Genomic DNA, 23302 nt, shown 5'->3' with positions numbered 1-23302 from the left:
TCTGTATACACGAAACAATAATTCCCCATGACCCTCTCCCTTCAAACTTTGGCAAGTACCATTCTACTTTCTCTCATTTTCTCTCTCTCTCTTTAATGTCCCCTTTCCCCACAAACCTCAGACAATGGTAATTAGTGCCCTAAACTATATCATTATGAGTTTGACTTTTTAAAAAATACTCTGTCATATAAGTAAAGTGTAGCAATATTTTAGTTTCTGTGTCTGGCTTAATTCACTTAGCATAATGTTCTCCAGCTTTATTTATGTTGTTGCAAAAGGCAGGATTTCTTTCTTTTTGAAAGCTGAATACAATCTCATTGTATGAGGATATCAGTTCAGTTCAGTCGCTCAGTCCTTTCTGACACTTTGCGACCCCATTGACTGCAGCACACCAGGCTTCCCTGTCTGAAACCAACTCCCAGAGCTCACTCAAACTCATGTCCATCAAGTCGGTGATCCCATCCAACCATCTCATCTTCTGTCATCCCCTTCCCCTCCTGCCTTCAATCTTTCCCAGCATCAGGGTCTTTTCCAATGAGTCAGTTCTTCACATCAGGTGGCCAAAGTATTGGAGTTTCAGCTTCAGCACCAGTTCTTCCAATGAATAGTCAGGACTGATTTCCTTTAGGATTGACTGGTTGGATCTCCTTGCAGTCCACAAGACTCTCGAGTCTTCTCCAACACCACAGTTCAAAAGCATCAATTCTTTGGTGCTCAACTTTCTTTATACTCCAACTCTCACATCCATACATGACCACTGGAAAAACCATAGCTTTGACTAGACAGACCTATGTTGGCAAAGTAATGTCTCTGCTTTTTAATATGCTGTCTAGTTTGGTAGTAACTTTTCTTCCAAGAAGCAAGCGTCTTTTAATTTCATGGCTGTAGTCACTATCTGCAGTGATTTTGGAGCCCCCGCCCCCCAAATAAAGTCTGTCACTGTTTCCATTGTTTCCACATCTATTTGCCATGAAGTGATGGGACTGGAAGCCATGATCTTCATTTTTTGAATGTTGAGTTTTAAGCCAGTTTTTTTTCACTATCCTCTTTCACTTTCATCAAGAGGCTCTTTAGTTCTTCTTTGCTTTCTGCCATGAGGGTGGTGTCATCTGCATATCTGAGGTTATTGATATTTCTCACGGAAATCTTAACTCCAGCTTGTGCTTCATACAGCCCAGCATTTTGTATGATTCATTCTGCATGTAAGTTAAATAAGCAGGGTAACAATATACACCCTAGACACGCTCCTTTCCCGAGTTGGAACCAGCCCATTGTTCCATGTCCATTTCTAGCTGTTGCTTCTTGAACTGCATACAGATTTCTCAGTAGGCAGGTCAGGTGGTCTGGTATTCCCATCTCTTTAATAATTTTCAAAAAAAAAAAAAAGAATTTTCCACAGTTTGTTGTGATCCACACAGTCAAAGACTTTGGCATAGTAAATAAAGCAGAAGTGGATGTTTTTGTGGAACTCTCTTTCTGTTTCCATGATCCAATGATGTTGGCAATTTGATCTCTGGTTCCTTTGCCTTTTCTAAATCCAGCTTGAACATCTGGAAGTTCAAGGTTCATGTACTGTTGAAGCTTCACTTGGAGAATTTTGTGCATTACTTTGCTAGCATGTGAGATGAGTGCAATTGTGCAGTAGTTTAAGAATTCTTTGGCATTGCCTTTCTTTGTGATTGGAATGAAAACTGACCTTTACCAGTCCCGTGGCCATGCCTGAATTTTCCAAGTTTGCTTGCATGTTGAGTGCAGCACTTTCACAGCATCATCTTTTAGGATTTGAAATAGCTCGACTGGAATTTCATCACCTCCACTAACTTTGTTCACAGTGATGTTTCCTAAGGCCCGCTTGACTTCACACTCCAAGATGTCTGGCTCTAGGTTAGTGATCACACCATCATGGTTTTCTGGGTCATTAAGATATTTTTGTATAGGTCTGTATATTCTTGCCACCTCTTATTAATATCTTCTGCTTCTGTTAGGTCCATACCATTTCTGTCCTTACTGTGTCCATCTTTGCATGAAATGTTCCCTTGGTAGCTCTAGTTTTCTTGAAGAGACCTTGAGTTTTTCCCTTTCTATTGTTTTCTCTGTTTCTTTGCATTGATCACTGAGGAAGCCTTTCTTATCTCTCCTTGCTATTCTTTGAAACTCTGCATTCAGAATGGTATATCTTTCCTTTTCTCTTTTTCCTTTAGCTACTCTTTTCTCAGCTATTTTTAAGGCCTCCTCAGACAACCATCTTGCCTTTTTGTATTTCTTTTTCTTGGGGATGGTCTTGATCACTGCCTCCTGTACACTGTCATGAATCTCTGTCTATAGTTCTTCAAGTACTCTCTCCATCAGATCTAATCCCTTAAATCTAGTTGTCACTTCCACTGTATAACCATAAGGGATTTGATTTAGATCATACTGAATGGTCTAGCAGAATATATGGAGCAAGATGGCAGAGTAGAAGGATATGCACTCTTCCTACAAGAACTCCAAAATTGTAGCTCACTGTCCATCAACAGGAGAATGTTGGATCCTACCAAAAATAGCTACCCCACATCCAAGGGCGAAGGAGAAACCCCAGCAAGATGGTAGGAGGAGCAAGACTGTGTTTAGAATCAAACCCCATACCTGTCAAAGATGCTTGGAGGGCTCAGGCAGAACCTTGTGCTCACCAGGACCCAGAGACCCCCCAGAGACTGAGCCATACCTGCCTTTGAGTGTCTAAGTGTGTCATGTGGAGGCATGAGTCAGCAGTAGCCTGCCACATGGGCAGGGGATCTGGATGTGGCAGACCTGGGTCACACTGCATGTGACATAAGCCCTCTTGGTAGAGGTAGTCATTAACCTCACCATAGAGCCACTGGGCAGATGACCCGCAAACTGCAGAACAATTATACCAAAGAAATTCTCATGTTGTTAAGAAAGTTCTAAGACCTACAACAGATTTCCCAACCTGGGTATCTGGCAAGGGACTGAGAACTCCCAGGGAATTTGACCTTGAAGGTCAGTGGGATTTGATTATAGAATTTACACAGGACTGGGGAAACAGACTCTTGGAGGACACAAACAAAACCTTGTGCACAACAGAACCCAGGAGAAAGGAGCAGTGACCCCACAAGGGACTGACCCAGACTTGCCTGTGAGTGTCCGGGAGTCTCTGGCAGAAGTGTGGGTTGAGAGTGGCCTGCTGAAGGGTCAGGGACACTGAACACAACAGTGGGTGCACAAGTCCTTTTGAAGGAGGTCACCATTATTTTCATTACCCCTACCATAGTTTGGTCTCAGGTCAAACCACAGAAAGGGAACACAGCCCTGTGTATCAACAGAATTGGATTGAAGATTTACTGAGCATGGCTCTGCCCATCAGAACAAGACCCAGTTCTCCCCACAGTCAATCTCTCCCATCAGGAAGCTTCCATAAGCCTCTTATCCTTATCCATCAGAGGGCAGACAGAATAAAACCACAATCACAGAAAACTAATCAAACTGATCACATGGACCATAGCCTTGTCTAATTCAATGAAACTATGAGCCATGCTATGTAGGGCAACCCAAGACAGATGGATCATAGTGAAGAGTTCTACAAAACATGGTCCACTGGAGAAGGGAATGGCAAACCACTTCAGTATTCTCGCCTTGAGAACCCCAAGAACAGTATGAAAAGGAAAAAAGATACGACACTGAAAGATGAACTCTCCAGGTCAGTAGGTGCCTAACATGCTACTGGAGAAGAGTGGAGAAATAACTCCAGAAAGAATGAAGGGACGGAGCCAAAGCGAAAACCATACCCAGTTGTGGATGTGACTGGTGATGGAAGTAAAGTCTGATGCTGTAAAGAACAATATTGCCCAGGAACCTGGAATGTTAGGTGCATGAATCAAGGTACATTAGAAGTGGTCAAACAGGAGACGGCAAGAGCAAACATCAACACTTTAGAAATCAGTGAACTAAAGTGGACTGGAATGAGCAAATTTAATTCAGATGACCTTTATATCTACTGCTGTGAGCAAGAATCCCTTAGAAAAACTGGAGTAGCCCTGATAGTCAACAAAAGAGTCTGAAATGCAGTACTTGGGTGCAGTCTAAAAATGACAGAATGATCTCTGTTCATTTTCAAGGCAAGTAATCCAAGTCTACGCCCCAGCCAGTAATGCTGAAGAAGCTGAAGTTGAATGGTTCTATGAAGATCTACAAGACCTTCTAAAACTAGCGCCCCCTGCCCCCCAAAAAATGTCCTTTTCATCATAGGGGACTGAAATGCAAAAGTAGGAAGTCAACAGACACTGGAGTAACAGGCAAGTTTGACCTTTGGAGTACAAAATGAAGCAGGGCAAAGGCTAACAGAGTTTTGCCAAAAGAATTCACTGGTCATAGCAAACACCTACTTCCAACAACACAGGAGACGACTCTACACAAGGACATTATCAGAAGGTCAATGTCAAAATCAGATTGATTATATTCTTTGGAGCCAAAGATGGAAAGGTTCTATACAGTCAGCAAAAACAAGACCAGGAGCTAACTGTGGCTCAGATCATGAACTCCTTATTGCCAAACTCAGACTTAAATTGAAGAAAGTAGGGAAAACCACTAGACCATTCAGGTATGTGGATATGTGTGTATGTCTACACACACACATTTGGGCTTTTCAGGTGACACTAGTCACAAAGAGAATAGCCTCCCAGGCTATTCTTGGAATTCTCCAGACAAGAATACTGGAGTGGGTTGCCATGCCCTCCTCCAGGGGATCTTGTTGGCCCAGGGATGGAATCGGGGTCTTTTACCTCTTCTGCATTGAAGAAACCCATAAAGTGAAAATGAAGTTGCTCAGTCATGTCCAACTCTTTGTGACCCCATGGACTGTAGCCTACCAGGCTTCTCCATCCATGGGATTTTCCAGGCAAGAGTACCTGAGTGGGATGCCATTTGCTTCTCCAGGGAGAAGCCCATAGATATATATATATTATATATGTATGTGTGTGTATATATATTTTATTTTGGGAGTCTCCAAAATCACTGCAGATGGTGACTGCAGCCGTGAAACAAAAGATGCTTGCTCCTTGGAAGAAAAGCTATGACCAACCTAGACAGCATATTAAAAAGCAGAGACATGACTTTGCCAACAAAGGTCCATCTAGTCAAGGCTATGGTTTTTCTAGTAGTCATGTATGGATGTAAGAGTTGGACTAAAAAGAAAGCCGAGCACAGAAGAGTTGATGCTTTTGAACTGTGGTGTTAGAGAAGACTCTTGAGAGTCCCTTGGACTGCAAGGAGATCCAACCAGTCCATCCTAAAGGAGATCAGTCCTTGGTGTTCATTGGAAGAACTGATTCTAAAGCTGAAACTTCAATACTTTGGCTACCTGATGCAAAGAACTGACTCATTGAAAAAGACCCTGATGCTGGGAAAGACTGAGGGCAGGAGGATAAGGGGACAACAGAGGATGACATGGTTGTATGGTATCACCAACTCAATGGACATGAGTTTGAGCAAGCTCAAGGAGATGGTGAAGGAAAGGGAAGCCTGGCATCCTGCAGTCCATGCAGGACTCCTGCAAAGAGCTGGACACGACTGAGCATCTGAACAGCAATAACAAATAGATACTGATTAAAGCAACAGATAATAGAGAAATATAAGGATGTCTCTGGAAGTTTACCAACTCTTGAAGTATCCTATCCTCAGTCCCTAAAACTAATTTTTTTAATATCCTCAGAGAAGTTCTAGGAAAATGTTCTAGAAATGTTCTAGGAAGTTCTAGAAAATGTTCATCATGCAAACCACTCCCCTCCCAGACTGCTCCTCCCCACAGAACTGTGTATCACACTGTTACCCATAAGGAACTATAGACCCAGTGTCTAGAACTCAGAGATATGTTGAAACTGATTTAAAAAAGAAACAAAACAATTTTCTCCAAAAATAATGCTGAAAAGTTGAGATTTTAGTATTTAAAAAGATGTGGAATCATTTTCCTAACATGCCACATATTAACCTTTTTAACTGCTAAATATGGTATTTGAAATTAGCTACTTTGGGAAACAATTATAGATTATTTTTTTTCTTAATCAGAATATCTGAGTCTTCACGATAATTATGAAGACATCATACCTGAGCATAAATTAAGATTTAATCAGAGCTAAATACTTTCACAATCAAAAATCACAAAAACCTTTCCAAAAGTATTATATATATATGTATATTAGTGTGAATGTGTATAAATAGACTTGATTTGACATAGGGACCTTTTAGAATAAAAGTTGCCAGGACCTGCACAGGTCTTAGGACAGTCCCAGAAGCCATTTGTTTGATTCACGAGTCTGGGTGGAAGTCACCAACAATTCTGTTTCTTCATGAATGACCCTTTTGGGACTCTTGCTCTGCCTCTGCTCTCTTGTTTTACTTGTCCCCTTCATTTTGGCCTGGGAAGTTGCCCATGACTCTTCTTCCCACTCGCATGGAGCTAGCACATAGGGACAAGTCGCTTGCTCCTTGTTCTCCTTTTTACAGGAGGCTATGTTCCATTTGTGTGGAAAGGAGTAGGAAGCTTTGTTTCAAACTCAGACTCACTCCTTCTCTAACCCAGTTTTACTAGCACTGAGGTAAAAGCTATGTTCCAATTTCTAACATGCTGCTCTATCTATTTCTCAATGAGTCTAAAATCCAAAGAGGAAAAGGGATGAAGGGTTAGGCTCCCTCAGTAGCCTCAGTAAATATTTTATTAAATGCTGAACATATCTATAAAATAGCTGGGATGTGATATATCAACTGCCAAACCACTAGAAGAAAAATAATATGGAACAAAGAAAAGTCAAGTATTCCAACAAAAGATGGAAAAACACACAATAAGAAACCATAGAAAACAGGAGACACAAAACGAAATTCAGGAATAAAGCCAAACAGATCATTAATTATAATAAGTGCAATTGAGTTCAAATATATTTGTATATATGCCCACATGTGTATAGTTTATTAGATCTGCAATGAGAAGTTTAACTGTATTTTAGTGAGAAAAAAATTTGTACTTGAAATCACATGAAAGTAAGCAGGCAAATCCAAACCAACTATTAATCATTATCTTTAATACAATTGCAAACCATAAATTCAAAAGGATCAATCAACAAGTAACTGCAATGAAAACTTATGGAAAAAAGGTATTATATACTAATTTTTTCCTTTATGAAGGTAGCAATTGTACTGCATTTAAAAAGGTCTGGCAAAGAGAAGAAAAACTTAAAACTAGAGAATTATTTTACTATAGCTTCCCTAACATCAACCAACCTGTGCTGGTAAATGTCAAACAGGGAATAAATCTGGAGAACTATCACAGGCTTTCAGTTCAAAGGAATTGTGGTTACCAAGTCCTCAGAACTTAACACCAATTTCCCTAACATGCAAACGATTTGATATGTAAAGTTATTTTGATATGTGTAATCTTTGTTGTTTTTCAGTCACTAAGTTGTGTCTGATTCTTTGCTACCCCATGGGCTGCAGCATGCTAGCCTCCTCTGTCCTCCAATATCCCCTGGAGTTTGCTCAAATTCATGTCCATTGAGTTGATGTTATGTAACCATCTCATCCTCTGCCACCCACTAATCTAATATCAGTTGTTTGCCATATGAAGTGCATGGCAGAGTGGAAGTCAAGGGATTTCAGAAGTATCCTGGTTCTATCATATAATTCCAATATGTGACCTTAGGTAAATTATTTAGTTTCCTGAGACTCCGTTTGTATACTTCTAAGTGGGTTTAATAACAACTTTCCTTAAGCAAGAACAGTTTTTCCTAAAAGGTTTCATGAAAATTAAATGTGAGGGCTTCCCGGGTGGTGCTAATGGTAAAGAACCCGCCTGCCAATGCAGGAGAGGTAAGAGAGATGGGTTTAATCCTTGGTCGGGAAGATCCCCTGGAGGAAGGCATGGCAACCTACTCTAGTATTCTTGCCTGGAAAACCCCATTGACAGAAGAGTCTGGCAGGCTACAGTCCACAGGGTTGCACAGAGTCAGACACAGCTGAAGCGACTTAGCACACACGCATGCAATGCGTATGAATCAGGTTAAGACAACACTTAACTCGTAAGTGTACTGCATTCACTTGTTAGGGTGGTTAAAACAAAGTGCTACAAAATGGGTGGCTTAAGTAAGAGACATTTATTGTCTGACAGTTGGAGATCAAACCAGTCAATCCTACAGTAAATCAACTCTGCATATTCATTGGAATATCCATTCACTGGAAGGACTGATCTGAAGCTGAAGCTCAAAATACTTTGGCCACCTGATGTGAAGAGCTGATTCATTGGAAAAGGTCCTGATGCTGGGAAAGATTGAAGGCAAAGGAGAAGGCTGGCAGCAGAGGGTGAGATGGTTGGACAGCATCACTGACTCAATGGATATGAATCTGAGCAGACTCTGGGAGACAGTGAAGGACAGGGAAGCCTGGTGTGTTGCAATCCATGGGATCACAAAGAATCAGACATAACTCAGCAACTGAAGAACAATATTTCTGGAAGCTAAGCATCTAAGTTTAAGGTGTCAGCAGAATTGGTTCAATCTGAGGACCAAAAAAAGATGTCCTTTTCATTATAGGGGACTGGAATGCAAAAGTAGGAAGTCAAGAAACACCTGGAGTAACAGGCAAATTTGGCCTTGGAGTATGGAATAAAGCAGGGCAAAGCCTAACAGAGTTTTGCCAAGTGGACGCACTGGTCATAGCAAACACCCTCTTCCAACAACACAAGACAAGACTCTACACGTTGACATCACCAGATGGTCAACACTGAAATCAGATTGATTATATGCTTTGCAGTCAAAGATGGAGAAGCTCTATACAGTCAGCAAAATCAAGACCGGGAGCTGACTGTGGCTCAGATCATGAACTCCTTATTGCCAAATTCAGACTTAAATTGAAGAAAGTAGGGAAAACCACTAGACCATTCAGGTATGACCTAAATCAAATCCCTTATGACTATGCAGTGGAAGTGAGAAATAGATTTAAGGGACTAGATCTGATACAGTGCCTCATAAACTATGGATGGAGGTTTGTGACATTGTACAGGAGACAGGGATCAAGACCATCCCCAAGAAAAAGAAGTGCAAAAAAGCAAAAACAGCTGTCTGAGGAGCCCTTACAAATAGCCATAAAAAGAAGGGAAGTGAAAAGCAAAGGAGTAAAGGAAAGACATTCCCATTTGAATGCAGAGTTCCAAAGAATAGCAAGGAGAGATAAGAAAGCCTTCCTCAGCAATCAATGCAAATAAATAGAGGAAAACAACAGAATGGGAAAGACTAGAGATCTCTTCAAGAAAATTAGAGATACCAAGGGTACATTTCATGCAAAAATGGGCTCAATAATGGACAGAAATTGTATGGGCTTAACAGAAGCAGAAGATATTAAGAAGAGATGGCAAGAATACACAGAAGAACTGTACAAAAAAGATCTTCACAACCCAGATAAACACGATGGTGTGATCACTCACCTAGAGCCAGACTTCCTGGAATGTGAAGTCAAATGTGCCTTAGGAAGCACCACTATGAACAAAGCTAGTGGACGTGATGGAATTCCAGTTGAGCTATTTCCAATCCTGAAAGATGATGCTATGAAAGTGCTGCACTCAACATGCCAGCAAATTTGGAAAACTCAGCAGTGGCTACAGGACTGGAAAAGGTCAGTTTTTATTCCAATCCCAAAGAAAGACAGTGCCAAAGAATGCTCAAACTACTGCACAATTGCACTCATCTCACACACCAGTAAAGTAATGCTCAAAATTCTCCAAGCCAGCCTTCAGCAATATGTGAACCATGAACTTACAGATGTTCAAGCTGGTTTTAGAAAAGGCAGAGGAACCAGAGATCAAATTGCTAACATCTGCTGGATCATTGAAAAAGCAAGAGAGTTTCAGAAAAATATCTATTTCTGCTTTATTGACTATGCCAAAGCTTTTGACTGTGGATCACAATAAACTGTGGAGAATTCTTCACGAGATGGGCCTACCAGACCACCTGACCTGCCTCTTGAGAAACCTGTATGCAGGTCAGGAAGCAACAATTAGAACTGGACATGAAACAACAGACTGGTTCCAAATAGGAAAAGGAGTACATCAAGGCTGTATATTGTCACCCTGCTTATTTAACTTCTATGCAGAGTACATCATGAGAAATGCTGGGCTGGAAGAAACACAAGCTGTAATCAAGATTTCCAGGAGAAATATCAATAACCTCAGATATGCAGATGACACCACCCTTATGGCAGAAAGTAAAGAGGAACTAAAAAGCCTCTTGAAAGTGAAAGAGGAGAGTGAAAAAATTGGCTTAAAGCTCAACATTCAGAAAACTAAGATCAAGACATCTGGTCCCATCACTTCATGGCAAATAGATGGGGAAACAATGGAAACAGTGGTCGACTCAATTTTTCTGGGCTCCAAAATCACTGCAGATGGTAAATGAAGCCATGAAATTAAAAGACATTTACTCCTTGGAAGGAAAGTTATGGCCAACCTAGATAGCATATTCAAAAGCAGAGACATTACTTTGCCAAAAAAGGTTCGTCTAGTCAAGGCTATTGTTTTTCCAGTCGTCATGTATGGACGTGAGAGTTGGACTGTGAAGAAAGCTGAGCTCCAAAGAATTGATGCTTTTGAACTGTGGTGTTGGAGAAGACTCTTGAGAGTCCCTTGGACTGCAAGGAGATCCAACCAGTCTATCCTAAAGGAGATCAATCCTGGTTGTTCATTGGAAGGACTGATGCTGAATCTGAAACTCCAATACTTTGGCCACTTCATGCGGAGAGTTGACTCATTGGAAAACACCCCAATGCTGGGAGGGATTGGGGACAGGAGGAGAAGGGGACGACAGAGGATGAGATGGTTGGAATGCATCACTGACTCGATGGGCATGAGTTTGAGTAAAGTCCAGGAGCTGGTGATGGACAGGGAGGCCTGGCGTGCTCCGATTCTTTGGGTCGCAAAGAGTCGGACATGACTGAGTGACAGAACTGAACTGAGCTGAACTGAGGGCTATGAGGTAGAATGTTCCAAACCTTTCTTCTTGGCTTGCCATTTTCTTTGTATCTTCCCTCTGTGCATATTTCTGCTTGCAAATTTCTCCTTTTTATAAAGATACCAGTCATATTGGATAATGATATTGCTTTACCTTAATTATCCCCATAAAGTCCCTTTCTCAAAATAAGGTCACATTCTGAGGTGCTGAGACTTAACACTTCAATTTGAATTTTGAAGGGAGATAATTCAACCCATAGCAAGTACCTTCTATTATTATTTTCTCCAGATGTTCCCAAGAAATGGAGGAAATTCAAAACAGGCCATGATATGAGAAAAGAATAGGAGATTTGATCTTCCTTTATTAATGATTTCACACTACTGAATAGCCTATAACCTATTCTCTGATTAAATTATAATTGTTTCCAGAAAAAAATGTTGGAGATGTGAGACTTCTGCATATGCAGAGCAGTTTCCTCCCCCAACTTGTTCACCATCTCCCCTTCTGTCCACAAAACACTCTGCTTGGGATACCACAAAACCGAGGAAGGCCACTGTAGATGAGAGTCCCTGCCTAGTGCAGAAACAGGCCATTTCTCTTGAGTCATCTTGGTAAAGGCTGGCCTTAATTCTATTTGTATATGGCTCAACCTCAAACACCAGCTATAGATGAGTACTTTAATTTAGGTTGCTAAGTGGCATTTGTGGTCATCCTCCCCAGGAGAAACCTGAAACGGCAGTTTCTGGCAAACAGACAACTATGAGTGTTTCTTGACTTACAAAGTTTTCCTTAGCACGCGTGAATGAGTTCTCTCATAGGAGAAAGTCAATTAAAAAATATGGGCTATATTAATATATGAAGAAGACTAAAGATATTTATCAAACCATTTGTTTAGGAATATGTCTTTCCATTGGGACAACCTCTCAGCCACAAAATAAAAAATAATTAAAATGTTGTTCCTTGGACAAAGTATCCATCCACTGTGAGAAAAAAACGTCAAGCCCTCATGCTATGGATGATAAACTCTCTCCTCTAAAAAGGAGCTGAGAAATCCATGGCAAAAATTGCACATTCATGCAATGAATTCAGACAGACTTAAATTTCACATCTGCCCTGGTGGCCAACATATGAGCTGTCTGTATTTAGGTTAAAGTCATTTTTTTTCCTTCTTTTTTTTGGCAAGAATACTGACTGTAGGATTATTTGCCTTGCATATTTTTAATATCTGGACCAACTTATACAGAATGTTTTTAAACAGATATGTATTTATCTTCAAAGACTAAAGCACTCACTCGCCTGGATAAAACGGTAGTGGATCACTTAATTCTCAATCCCTACCGGTTGTTAGTAAAGATTATGAAAATTTTCTTTATCCTGTTTTCACTTGATTGGTAAAATAAGGAAATGTATGGAGACTTCTCCCTAAATGGGACCTTTCAATATGAATGCCCTTGCAGTCTAGCTCACTGCACAGACACCGAACTACAAAAGCAAGTTCCTAGTAAAGTATACCTCTTACATATTATATAGATACAAGGAGAAAATTTCTGCAAAGAGCACAGACAGGATTCACAGAGGCTCAGGTCTGAAGATAACACCATAATTTATCACTTGTACCCTGGGGCAACTTGCTTAACCTGTTGAACCTGCTTCCTCATTCTAAAATGGTGTTTGGAGGAATAGAAATGACTATGAATCCTCAAGAACCAATGGTGTAGTGAAAAAAAAAAGAAAATGCTATCCCTAAGGACAGATAGCTAGAGGTAGGTAAACTGGGAACTCTGCAGCTCAAAGGGAAATTTTGTGCAGAGGCCAAATGGGTGGGCCTTGGAGCAAGAAGGAAGGAAACTCTCATTTACTGGCAGCGCTGTCTCCTAGGGATCATGACAGGCGCACTCCTGTAACAGCTCCCACTTGATTCTTACATTAACCTTAGGACAGGATATCATCATCTCCATCACACAGAGGCTAAGTAAAGTTAAGTAAATTATCCAAAGCCACAGAACTTATAAGATGTGGAGCCAGGAATTAAAATTGTCTGTCTGATTCCAAAACCCATTATTTTCCATAACACCAAACTGTATTAAATAAGAATATCAATAATCATAATAACAGTCTTGTTACTGCAGAGTCCAAAAGGAAGTTGGACCTCTGTCCTTGGGTCAGCCTTCTTAGCACCAGCCCTGCCCTCTCCCCAGTGTCCACCCTGCTGTCCGTTGTTGCTGCCTATTGCCAGATGGTCCTAACACTATGCTTCTTCCTCTCCCCAGCTTGACCTTTGGCCTCCTCAGACTCCTTCCCAGAGTTTCAATTTTGCCTTCACAGTCCTATCATTTCTGTTTGGCTGCCAGCCAAGTCCTGATTCTGAGAAGTTATCTCTAGGGGAAAAAAAGTGAAAAAAAAAAGACTTTGAACAGAGCAACAGTTCTTTATTCCATTCACTACATCCTCCTTAAAACCAGTTCCTTCAGGCAACATTGCATGAGCACTCAAACCAGATTAGGGACCTCCATTCAATTCCCCAAATCCTCTCTGCCTATTCCTGTCACAGCAGTGAGCAAGCTCTGTTAGGTCCAGCTAGTTAAGGTGCCTGTAAATGCCACCAGAGTGTGAGTTCTTGGGGGATAGTATGTACCTTACTCATCATCATCTCCCTAGCACTTCCTAAGGCACTTCACACATAGTGAGTCCTCAATCAATACTTGTTGAGTAAAAGAGTAGATATTGCATAGACTTGAATGAGTCAGTTGACAGTCGGACAATTAAACTCAAAAAACATTGTAATTATACATTATGCCTTATTCCCACAGATCCTTGATGTGCTGACAAATGAAATTATTTTAAAATGGCTTTTGGTGATTATGTTTTAAATGGTTGAAAGGTAATAATCTCAATGGAAAGAGTATTTTGTGAATGTCAACAATCAAGAAGTTAGAAAGCTGAGTTCAAATTTTTCATCCAAAATTTATAACGTTCTGACTTTTGTGCCATGAAGCAAAAAAGAGTCTGGTTTGATTATGATAATGTCCTTACTTGAATTTGAATAAATGTCCAATTTGTTGTCATCTGATTTCCTTCCTTCTTTCTATATCTTAAAGCTTTTTATCACTGCTTATATTAGATATTCTCAAAGTAATAGATACAACATTATCCAAAGTTTATTCAAACTTATCTGAACCTTTTGGGGCTAGAAATTAGGTGGGAACTGTTTTCTTCATGAGATTTCTAGTGCTTTTTGGCTTTGAAAGGCTGGAAATGCAACAAGAATAGCTTTTCTTGCGGTATTTTGGTTTCTACTCCCAACCAAAATCAGGAAGTGCAGAGATGCACAAAAAATTAAAATAAAGGGGAAAAAGTTAACTCAACTTCTTGAACCTCAAACAAGATTCAGGTTCAATTTCAGTTTAAGGCAAAGGTTCAACTAAGATCTTGTTTTATCCAAACCACTTGGTCTTTCCATTGAAATAACTGGTAGACTCACATGTGGAATTCTCTTCTAATGTAAGAACAGAGGCAATGGTTGGTATGTAGAATCACTATGTCAATAGACTACTCTCTGATATTATCACTGCAGTGTTAGAGTTCTCCAGGACAGTGACTATGAGGAAAGCAGAATGCCTTAAAAGTGCAACTTTTGCTTCTCAGAACTCATGTTTTCTTAGTATAATATTTTATAGAATATGACTCCTAAAAGATGAGCTTCATCCAGGCTGAGTTTGCACTTCTTTCTTTTGGGAACATTAAGATAAAAGAAAAGTTACTCTCTTAAAACTCCCATTTAGAACCAAAAGTTGGCTTCTGCATTGTTCTGATTGGTTAGTGAGTCAAAAAGTGACACAGAACTTTTGCATAGATAGTTAAAGGAGAGTGCATGAGAGTTAAAACAAACAAACAAACAACCACCAATTAAACCATTAAGATAGTGAATGTTCAATTCCTTGAAATTGTATTTTCTTCTTTAAGACTCTAAAGTTTCAGAGAGAGAACTAAATTCTATCCCTGTACAGCCAAGAACAGTAGGGATTTACGAATGGTAGAAAAACCAAGTTTGCTATAAACTGTGAGTGGATAAAAACAGGATTCAAATACTCAGGGATAATTGGTATCCCAAGAAGAATCTTCAGGTCAGATTTATTAGCTGTTCTATTACTTGAGAACAACTTGACTACAGGAACCTATTTGCCTGATAAGTGCCAAAGGAAATAAGTGGGGCTATTTTTCTCTTAGCCTGTGTCTACATGAAAAAGAAGTTGGCCAAATATCAAGCCAAGTCAGTCAATTCACTTGAAGAGTGTCCATCAAACCAGTTGCCTAGCCCTGAAATAGGCAACTAGCTCATTTTTCAACTAATTGCATTCATGTCACGTAGACACTAGCACAGTCAAATGTCTACACAGAATGAAATTTGAATAGGAAGCAAACAATTTGACATTTTAATCTTAATTGAATTTCCATACCCCTGCAAAAGGATGCTAGTAAGAATGGTTGCCTCATTGGTTGTTATCCAACAAACATTCAGAGCTTCTCAGTACAAATGCCTACAGAGCTTAGTTAGTTTTTACATTTCTGATAGCTTGACCTCAAATATGTAAGTGGCAGGTGTCTAAAGTATGCTTGGGTATAAACATTTTTTATATCTTTGAATAAGAGATCTTTGATACGTTATTTTTTATAACAGACTAAAATTTTATTTGAAATACTGTTTTTCAGGCCAAGATTCAGAGCTATTTGGATAGATAACAGAGGTTGCTTTATTAAATATCACCACTTTCAGGGATTTGCAGATAAAGTTTTAGTGATGCTTTGAGAGTTATTTTATGGTTTAATGTTGTGAATATTTCAACAATCTTTCAAGTGCTATAAAAATATAAGGTAGATTTTTAGCATCTATCTTCTCCTATTTGAATATATTATAATAATCTACCAAATAAAGTTGGAGAAAACCCCACAGCACTGCCAGATTTAAAAATAAGAAGTAGCATAATTTTCTGGGGAAATAATGGCATTGGTAGACAATAAGGCTCATCCAGTTGTCTTGAAATATCACACAAAGATGAAGGCCTATGTTCTGTTCTGGGGTTGAAACATATGGTATCTCTATTCCAGACCTAATGCAAAGGGTGTGCCAGGTAAACACAGAAAGTCCTAAGGACATCTAAGTAGTGAGCAAATACTCTTCATTTCTTGATGATCCTAGTCCATTCTATACAGTTATGCCTTTGAACCAACTTTAAACTTCTTTGAAACTGTGTAGAAATGGAAAGTAGACCTTTTGTAGAACTGACTTCAGTGCCAGGTTAAAAAGAAGCCAGACTTTTCAAGGAAAGTGGATTTCCCTTGTGTGTTCTGGCTTACAAAGTCTGTCTCTTTCATTTGAGGAATAAAATTGTCGCACCTTCTAAACAGTCAAATAAGCCAAACTCAACAATCAAAGTTTTGTTTTTCTGTGAATGATCTTGACCAGTCCCTTGAGAAAGCGAGTTGGGTGAGTAATATAAATGTATAATGAAGGAGTAAAAATATTGGCTCATATTATTACAGTGAGCATTTCATCTGTCCATGATCTGCCTCTATTATTTAAAAAAAAAAATTTTATTCAAAATACAAAGCACTGGCTGGAGTAACAGAATCTTAGATGTCTCCTTATTCAGAATGGAAAATAGATAAGAAGCAACCAAGGAAATTTCCCCATCCATGTCTATCTCAAAACAACCAGAGATAACCCCTTAGAGGTAGAGATTATTTGAGTCTCTTAAATAAACTTCACGGGGGACCCAGAAACAACATCACCAAATTATATTGATGACTTTGTGATACTGATATCTTCCTACTTAGAAAAAAGTAAATCTAAAGTTTCAATCCACAAAAATCTTCAACAGAGTACCTACTTCTTGTGCTTTACATTGTAACTGCCATAAATCATCTTGTTATCCATTTGTATACATGAAAAGTGAAAGTGTTAATTGCTTAACGTCTAACTTTTTGTGACCCCATGGACTGTAGCCTACCAGGCTCCTCTATTAATGGAATTCTCCAGGCAAGAATACTGTAATAGGTAATCATTCCCTTCTCCAGGGGATCTTCCTCACCCAGGGATCGAATCCATGTCTCCTACATTGCAGGCAGATTTTTTACCATCTGAGCACCAGAGACGCTCTATTTATATACATATGTATAAATACACATAAGTATGTTTTTTTTGTATATGTATTTGTTGTCATAATAGATCCATGGCAGTCTCTAAATAATTGCCTGCCTTTACCAGGAAGATAGCAAAATGTAAGAAGTTAATAAAGACATAAATACAATAATTACATGAAACCAAATAAATCAGCCCAATTTAAAATAAAGAATATTCTAATACTTAGTTTATCTCCCTTTATGTGAAATCAATATATCTTAATTTTTAAATATTGGAATGAAAAGAAACAAATGATGACCTTTATTTTGTTATTGACATTAATAACTGTGTCCTACTGCCTCACAGCTATTCTATGGTATTTAGAAGAACACAGAGAAGGAAATATTTTCTAAGAGCACTGTGTTGAAAGGCTGTAATGGAGTTTAATATAGTCTTGGAAGCTCAATTCCACTTACTTTGTCTGGTGTGTATATGTGCATAAGATCAGGTTACTTAGAAAGAAAAAAAGTACACTGCTCTTTTCATTGTTTAGACAAAGAGTGAATTACAGCTAAAATAGGAGGTGAGGATGGAGGGAAGGAATGAGCAGCGTTAGTGGAATCAGGAGAGATAATTAAGACAGCCTGGGATAAGGATAGAGCAAATGATTTGCAGAGGCAACCGTTATGTCCTTTGGGCAGAATCATTTCCAAAGAATTCATTCAATCCATCTGTCACTGATGTTTTCCCTGATGACCTATGTGTCTTATATGGGTCTCTCTTTCAAAATGTATCACATACCATGTTACCTCTATATGGGCTGTCTGGCTTATCACAACCATGAGCATCTCAAATACTATATCAACTAAATATTTGTGTTCACCTCACTGTCCTTCACTGTGCATAAGTCCAATAGACCAAGAAACATTGTTTAAGAAATCATGATTTAAAGGTAATATGATTTTATTCTTTTTATTATTTTTTAATTGCTTTATAATATTGTGTTGGTTTCTGCCATACATCAGTATGAATCAACCATAGGCATACATATGTCCCTTCCCTCTTGAGACTTCCTCCCACCCCATGCCACCACTCTAGGTTGTCACAGTGTGCCAAGTTTGAGCTCCCTGTGTCATGAAAAATAATAAAGCTGATGGGACTTTCAATAAAAGTAGCTCAGCAGAGCCCCTTCTCAAGTGCTAAGACTGCATCATATTTCTACTTTGATAAACCAGTGTGTTCTACAGAACACAAGCCAAAAACTTATTTGGTGAATTCAAATTGATCTGTTATAGAACAGCTGTTTTCAATAAATTTGGTTCTTCCAAGGGTCTACAAGGTTAAAAACTATTTCCATGATGATGCTAAGACATGATTTGCCTTTGCATCAGGTTGATGTTTGCAAACAAAATGGCATATTGCAAGTTCAGTTCAATTCAGTCACTCAGTCATGTCTGACTGTTTGTGACCCCATGGATTGCAACACGCCAGGCTTCCCTGTGCATCACCAACTCCCGAGGTTTGCTCAAACTCATGTCCAGCAAGTCGGTGATGCCATCTAACCATTTCATCTTTCGTCATCCCCTTTCCCTCCCACCCTGGATCTTTCCCAGCATCAGGGTCTATTCCAATGACTCAGTTATTCACATCAGATGGCCAAGGAATTGGAACTTCAGCCTCAGTATCAGTCCTTCCAATAAATATTCAGGACTGATTTCCTTTAGGTTTGACTGGTTGGATTTCCTTGCAGTCCAAGGGACTATCAAGGGTCTTCTTCAACACCACAGTTCAAAAGCATCAATTCTTCGGTGCTCAGCTTTATGGTCCAATTCTTACAGTTTGTTCAAACTCATGTCCATTGAGTCAGTGGTGTTATCCAACTATCTCATACTCTGTTGCCCCCTTCTTCTCCTACCCTCAATCTTTCCCAGCATCAGGGTCTTTTCCAATGAGCTGGCTCTTCTCATCAGGTGGCCAAAATATTGGAGTTTCAGCAGGAGTCCTTCCAATGAATATTCAGGTTTAATTTCCTTTAGGATTGACATATACACATATAGAAACAGGAAAGTTGCTTAAAAGAAAAGCTTTTCTGTGAAATATGTTTAAAATGATGAACTGAATCAATAGCTGTTTTTCACAGAACACCATTTTTATCCGAAAGACCAACTTACAGACAAACTATGATTATTCACATTTGGGCATTTGGTTGACCATCTCTCAAAAATGAAAAACAAGTGAGCCTATCACAAGGAGGAAAACAATAGATAGTTTTGTTGCCAGCAAATGTTTCTTCACCACTGGTAATTGAACAGCATTCTTCTACTTGTCTTTTCTGATGAAATTGGTGAAGTTATTAACCAGTGGTTTTGTTTGTTTGTTTGTTTGTTTACTTTATGTAATAAAATCTGTCACCTCTGGAAAATCTGTTTAACTCAATAAACCAATCTTCCGCAAATGACTACAAATGACAAAAAAAAAATCATGAATTTGTAAAAAAGCACAAGATTGACAAATTGATTTTAATATGATAGTGAAGGAGGATTTCATTTATATGGTTTCAGATTTCACATTGTGCTAACCTTTAAGAAACTATTCCTTGTCAAATTTTGGTATAGTATCAAAGAATGTCCGTAACTATTTGAAAAGTTTTTAAAATACTCCAACTTTCCCAACTCCATGTAATTCAACCAAACCAACCAGCAAATTGAGAATCACTGTCTAAAATACATTGGTAATAATATAATAATCAAATGTAATTACCTGTCAGATTCTGATTAGCACATAATTTTCAACTTAAGATCTTATAATAAATGTTTTGAAATATCTAATACACATGATACAAGAAACCTATCTTCAAATAAAAGTAATGAGGTATTCTAGAAAAGAATCCCTCCTTAATTCTTCACTCTCAGAAAAAATGGGATTAGAGATACTTCTCTGCTTTTTGTCATTTCATACATTTTGCAAAGCTTTTAACTTTCAACCCTCATTTGAAAATTAGAAAGACTTAAGTTATTGACTTTCAGAATACCATTCTCCTTATTATAAATAATGTGATAGCTTTCAATCATCTCATTTCTTCCCTTCCTTTCTTCATTCCAAAACTATTTACTGAGCAACTAGTCTCAGTTGAGAAATGTAAAAAATTAGTAAAGTCAGAAACCACAGGATTGCAAGAACTGTATAATGGTTAGCAAAGAATACATATGAAGATGAGTAAGAGATGGTCTTTAAGTTTGAAACTTTTCAGGGTGAAAATGAATATAAATTCATTTTACCATTGTGTTCAAGCTTTTCAAAATCACTGACAGGCTGACACAAATCCCTTCTCTGTACTACACCTGCCACTTGGTTAACTCTACTGGTTTCTGCATGAGTCACATGCAGAAGGAAGTAAAGTGTCTACTATGATCATGAAGAGGAAAATATATGTGTCCCATTTCCATACCTCAAATTTGTACTATTTTAAATCAATATGTAGTATTATTGATTTTAATTAAAACAAGGGGCAAGCTAGGTTGTTGTCAAACACTCATACATACATGTATCTAAAAACCAAAAAGTCATAGTGCATCTCAGTTGTACTCTGTTTCATATGGTACCAGTAACAAACAGTAGTGGAAAGCATTTTCAAAGACCCCAGATTCTTTTAAGGACTCCACGTCTAATTAAAAGCAAGTTGAACATCCTAGAAATATTTATAGAAATTCACTTAAGACATAATTTCCAGCTAATTATGGAATAATTAAACAGGGCCTTTGTTTCTATACCTGGAAAATGAACATACTAACTACTGTATATAGGTGAGCAATGGGATGTGTGTTGGAATGGATAAAGTGCTCCTTTGGCATTTCTCCTTTCATTTTTCCTAAAAGATTACTCATGGCCAGGGAGTCATCCTTCTCTATTACAGCAGGCTCCTGTACATAGTCTACATGATGCTCCTTTCTTATCTACTTCTCCCTGAGTTTTTAATTCCACCAAACCCTCAGGGAAGCTTTCTGCCTAACTCCAGCATCCCTGTCTGCTACCATTACCACCAAGGAATGTTGTTATTCACCGTAAGCCAGGAACAGCAGTTGAATCCCAAAAGCAATCTCATGGGGAAGAGGAAGAGTCAGTCATCTATGAGCAACAGGCCACTGTGACTCCCAGGAATCACCCATAATATGAATCAATCATCAATAAAGGGAGAGAAGTTGATGGGATTCATCCTGGATTCTAGACTGAAATATGATTCAGTATCTTATAATCCTCTCTCTGAAGATAACTTACTTGATTAATAGCATTTTAGGGAAAGTAACTTGGAATGGAAATGGAAGCTTGGTTTTGTCATTGGTCACAGGTAAGTTATTCCTCTTTTTCAGTGAAAGTGGGATAAAGATGGTGGATTCTTAGAACATTTATTCTGAGATGTAATCAAATCTCACTACATGAGCTTAGGAAATGTATTTAACCTCTCTGAATTTCAACGTTCTCATCTATAAAAAGAGAATTAAAACATCTCCTTCAGAATTGCTGTGAGTATTGAATGAGTGAATGAGCATTAATCCCTCTTGATAAGGTTAGTTCCTTTCCCTTTCTTTTTGGGTCTCAGTTCCCTGTTAAAACACTCCATAAGCATGTCTTTCTGCCACATCTGACAGACAGCCCTGCTATTGTAAGAATACAATAATGTGTGTTAAATGTTTATTCTCTGTTTGGCTGTGCCAGGTCTTAGTTGCAGCAAGCAGTATCTTTGATCTTTTTTGCAGCATGCTGGATCTTTAGTTGTGGCATGTGAACTCTTAGTTGTGGCATGTGGGATCTAGTTCCCTGACTAGGGATTGAACCTGGGCCCCCTGCTTTCAAAGCAAGGAGTCTTACCCACTGGACCACCAGGGAAGTCAAATAAGATTAATAATGATTTAAATAGTTCACCCCACAAGTGTGCCTGTGTTTTTAATGGAAGGAATCATCACATTCAGTTCAATTTAATTTGACAAATAGTTATTGAAGATATACCAGGGATAAGGTACAGAACTTGAGCTCAATGAGAAAAACACAGTGCTTGTTCTTCAGAAACATACAAGAGAGTATAGATATGCCCAGGATGTATGTCAACCATGGTGATATGTGATGGGACAAGGAAGTGCCTCTAGATATGTGCACATGGCCTAGCAGATGCCTTAGGTGTATCATCATGCAACTCTTGAATGGTGAGTCCCTTAGGAGAGTTTCCATATGCCATGAACCCATAGAGAGAGAGGACACGGTGATTTCATGAAACACTTCAGAGCTGGTAATGTAATAGAGTCCTACCACTTCCCAACTCATTGGTAGAATGTGTGGCAAGCCTGATTTAGAATGTTAATACACATCAATGCAGTGCTGTAGACCTTTATCCTCTCCTGAAGTCAAAATAGTTTGTCTCACATTGAATTTAGAGAAAAAAAAATTGGTAAATCTATATTGCTCCATAAACAGTACAGCACAAAGTCTGTTGCAATTCTGTGCAATTTTCTGTAATCATGTATACTTAAGTGAAATTTACATTATCCTTATGAGCTGCACTATGGAAATGATTCTTTTAGCCTACAGCTATTAGAACCACCCTGGTGCCAGGACCAAATTATCAGCACCAGGGGAAGCAATTTCATCAGGTTTCTTTTTACATAGACACACGGCTCCTCTTAGTGCTTATGCCTTCTATTTTGTTTTTGTTTTTTTTTTCCCCTGGACTCATGAAACTTTCCTCTTTGGATAGAAATGAAAACAATTTAAAGAATGAAAAGTTTGAGTTTGTAGCTAAAAATATCCTCATTCATCAGCAGGGGAGGCAATTCCTCAGACACTTGCAACAAAGATGACCTCTTAGACAGGCTTGGTCTACAGCAGGAGATGCCTACTCACGAGCTCCTTTTACATGGGCTCAAAAATAAACAGCCCGTTCTCCTGGCTGGCCTCCCCACTTGAGTGGAGGCAGGGAAGGTTCTGCACAAGGAAATCTTTTCTCTTTAAACTAGGGGCCAATCCTAACCAAGTCAATTGAAGCATCGGATATATGTTAGACATTAATAGCTTTTAATTGCAGGTGCCCAAGTGGACCAGTTTAGTGTCTTTCAACCTTGAGGACTCAGCACATTGAGGGTATTCATATTATAAAAGTGAATCAGTGCAGTATGCTGTTTCTAAAAAATAAAATCAAAGATCTTTTCCA

The 23302-nt window shown here is 38.9% G+C and overlaps 1 non-coding gene across 1 annotated transcript; it reads right to left on the bottom strand.

Moving 5' to 3' along the window:
* Positions 1 to 21914: 21914 nt before the first annotated feature.
* Positions 21915 to 21987, bottom strand: TRNAS-UGA. The gene has a single exon. It is a non-coding gene; the product is annotated as a tRNA-Ser (tRNA).
* Between the last annotated feature and the right edge of the window lie 1315 nt (positions 21988 to 23302).

This window comes from Cervus elaphus, chromosome 22, assembly GCF_910594005.1.
Source record: "Cervus elaphus chromosome 22, mCerEla1.1, whole genome shotgun sequence".
Lineage (NCBI taxonomy): Eukaryota > Metazoa > Chordata > Mammalia > Artiodactyla > Cervidae > Cervus > Cervus elaphus.
This window is presented reverse-complemented; position numbering and strand designations above follow the sequence as displayed.